Genomic DNA, 3,723 nt, shown 5'->3' with positions numbered 1-3,723 from the left:
CTGCACTCCAGCCTGGGCGACAGAGACTCCGTCTCAAAAAAAAAAAAAACAAAAAACAAAAAACAAAAACTAGCTGGGTGTGGTGGCATGCACCTGAAATCGCAGGTACTTGGGAGGCTGAGGCAGGAGAATCCACTTGGACCTGGGAGGTGGAGGTTTCAGTGAGCTGAGATTACCCCACTGTACTCCAGCCTGGGCGACAGCAAGACTCTGTCTCAGAAAAACAAAAATCTTTGGACATTTTTAGGTGAAATACTGCTCGGGATTTGGTAGAAAGCTGTGGCCATTGCCAGAAAAAATGCTTATCTATTCATACACAATTTTACCTATATCTTCTGAGGGGTTCATACCTTTCTGCAGCCAAGGTTAAGAACCCTTATTCCTTTTTTTTTTCTTCTCAATCTTTGAAAGAAAGAAGGCTTGACTTTCTTTCCTTGTTTTTGTTTTTTTGAGACATAGTCATGCCCTGTTACCCAGGCCTGTGTGCAATGGCATGATCATGGCTCACTGCAGCCCCGACCTCCTGGGCTCAAGTGATCCTTCCGCCTCAGCCTCCTGAGTAGCTGGGACTATTGGCTTGTACCACTGTGCCTGGCTAACTTTTTTTGTATTTTTTGTAGAGAATCATGTTGCCCAGACTGGTCTCAAACTCCTGAGCTCAAGTAATCTACCCGCCTCAGCCTCCCAAAGTGCTGGGATTATAGGCGTGAGTCACTGCGCCTGGCCTGGAACCCTTGTTCCAACATGTCCCCACAAGGTGTTACTAGAAGGGAGAAAAAACACAGAGCATGGTCTCTGAGGAATCCCCAGTCTCCTGAGGGAAGAAAATCACAAAGTCCAGTCACTTGTGAGCCAGGGGTGGTAGCACATGTCTGTAATCCTAGCTACTCGGGAGGCTGAGGAGGGAGGATTGCTTGAGACCAGGAGTTCAAGGTTGCAGTGACCTGTGATTGCATCTGTGAATAGCCACTGCACTCCAGTTTGGGCTAGCATCACCCTGTCTCTCAATAAACCAAAACAAAAAAGTAGTCACCCCTGTGCTAGAATTAAAGCGACACAGGAGAGGCTCCAGCCCAGCCTGGAGAGTTGTGGAGGTTGTGCTTGAGCTGTACTGAAGGATATGTAGGGACCAGCCAGGTCATTCCACATAGTGGATGCACCTTTTGCGCCCTACTCACTTTTCTAGACTGCTAAAGTTGGTGAATTACTTAAGTACACCTGCTAATTAGCAGTTATCATTGGCTTTCTGGGGAGAGGAAAAGGCCAAGGAGGAGAAATAGAAGTGATAAGCTGTTTGATTTCCCTGTTCCTTCCTCCTAAACTCCCAGAATGGGCTCTCACAGCCCAGACATCCCAGAGGTCGCAAGCATACATGGTAACCATGCTGTCTTAACTCTTGTGATAGGGAGAAAGCACTTTTCCCACTGATGTGGTTTTCACCTTCCATTGCCCCCAGCCCAGTGGGGAAGTCTCATTTGTTCCTGACTTTCTTTGCTCTTTCACCACCCTCATGAAGCCCCAACGGCACTAGATACTAGATAGGTCCCACCACATACAGGTGGCCACACCCTACCCCCAGAGCGGAATCCTTCGAGAAGTAGGCTCAGGGCTGAAGGGACCCTATTCCCCAACCCCTCACAAAGTGATGGGATACTGTTTGAAGGAAGAAAAGTCACCCATAACCTAAAGTGGTTATAACCCACCCACTTATTCTCCCACAGCCTTCAATGTTCCCCATGCTTTCCTGCAGCTGCAGGCGTGCTGGACTGAAAATGCTACCGCCTGCTCTTCTACGTGATTGCCAGAAAGCCCTCTTTGTTTCCACAGCCTTTGCTACATCATGATATTGACCTAATGTAAATTACCTCACCTTTCCCTTGATGCTGGATTCATGCTGCCTTTTACTAGAGGTTTCTGAACTCAGACAGACCTGGGTTCACATGTAGTTAGTATCTGCAAGCCTCAGTTCCCTGTCTGTATAGCAGGATAGCTGGCGGCAGGGCCCACATCTCATGAGGCTGCCCCACTGCTGCTTATCTTCCTGTTAGAAATGTTGGAATGGAGCCAGGTGCGGTGGCTCACACCTGTAATCCCAGCACTTTGGGAGGCCGAGGCGGGTGGATCACGAGGTCAGGAGTTTGAGACCAGCCTGGCCAACATGGTGAAACCCCGTCTCTATAAAAAATACAAAAATTAGTTGAATGTGGAGACGCATGACTAATCCCAGCTACTCGGGAGGCTGAAGCAGGAGAATCGCTTGAATCCGGGAGGCGGAGGTTGCAGTGAGCCGAGATCATGCCACTGCATTCCAGCCTGGGCAACAGGGTGAGACTCCGTCTAAAAAAAAAAAAAAGAAAGAAAGAAATGCTGGAATGGGCCAGGTGCAGTGGCTCATTCCTGTAATCCCAGCACTTTGGGAGACCGAGGCGGGAGGATAACGAGGTCAGGAGATCAAAACCATTCTGGCTAACACGGTGAAACCCCATTGCTACTAAAAATACAAAAAATTAGGCGTGGTGGCATGTGCCTGTAGTCCCAGCTACTCAGGAGGCTGAGGCAAGATAATTGCTTGAACCTGGGAGGCAGAGGTTGCAGTGAGCCAAGATCTTGCTACTGCTCTCCAGCCTGGCAACAGAGCGAGACTCCGTCTCTTAAAAAAAAAAGAAAAGAAAAGGAAAAAAGAAATGCTGGAATGGGCCAGGCACAGTGGCTCACATCTGTAATCCCAACACTTTGGGAGGCTGAGGCAGGTGGATCACCTGAGGTCAGGAGTTCGAGACCAGCCTGGCCAACGTGATGAAACCCTGTCTCTACTAAAAATCAAAAATTATCCTGGCGTGGTGGCACACACCTATAATCCCAGCTACTTGGGAGGCTGAGGCAGGAGAGATGCTTGAACTTGGGAAGTGGAGGTTGCAGTGAGCTTAGAGCACATTCCTCCACTCCAGCCTGGATGATGAGCAAAAGTCCGTCTAGGAAAAAAAAAAAAGAAATGCTGGAATGACATCTTTGATTGAATGCTTTGATTATTACTATTACCTTTTTTTTTTTAATTCGTGAAAGGATACATTCTCAGGAGTAGGATTGCTGGGCCAAAGCTGTGTCCCACCTTCTGACTCTTGCTCAATGGTCATCCTAGCTAAAGATGACCAAATTAGCAGGGGTCCCCAAATTTCATTGCTGACTGTAAACCTCAACATCTTTTATAAAATCACGTAAAACTAGTAGTTCTGTAAAAAGAGAGCCATAAAAAAAAGCAGTTTCATAGGGGACATACTTGGAATAACGTGGCAGTTGAAGGATTGACTCATCATGTATGAAGCGCTCACACTAATGTTTAAAATAAGCTCAAAGCTGTAACATGGACACAGGTGGGCACAGGACTGCAATCATTTACAGAACAAACTGGAAAACCTTGCTAGTTCAGCAGTGATTTTAACTGAATGGCTGAACAAATAGACCATTCTGTGCTTTTTTGTTTGTTTGTTTTTGTTTTTGTTTTGTTTTGTTTTGAGACGGAGTCTGGCTCCATCGCCCGGGCTGGAGTGCAGTGGCCGGATCTCAGCTCACTGCAAGCTCCGCCTCCTGCCTCCCGAGTAGCTGGGACTACAGGCGCCCGCCACCTCGCCTGGCTAGTTTTTTCTATTTTTTAGTAGAGACGGGGTTTCACCGTGTTAGCCAGGATGGTCTCGATCTCCTGACCTCGTGATCCGCCCGTCTCGG

The 3,723-nt window shown here is 47.8% G+C and overlaps 1 protein-coding gene across 3 annotated transcripts in view; it reads left to right on the top strand.

Moving 5' to 3' along the window:
- SUGP2 (SURP and G patch domain containing 2) overlaps positions 1 to 3,723 on the top strand; it is a 52,075-nt gene that overhangs the window by 9,641 nt on the left and 38,711 nt on the right. The gene's annotated exons all lie outside the window — the stretch shown is intronic.

Source organism: Colobus angolensis, unplaced genomic scaffold (assembly GCF_000951035.1).
Source record: "Colobus angolensis palliatus isolate OR3802 unplaced genomic scaffold, Cang.pa_1.0 Scaffold66, whole genome shotgun sequence".
NCBI classification, from domain to species: Eukaryota; Metazoa; Chordata; class Mammalia; order Primates; family Cercopithecidae; genus Colobus; species Colobus angolensis.
The sequence above is the reverse complement of the archived record's forward strand: the minus strand, read 5'-3'. Positions and strand labels throughout refer to the sequence as shown.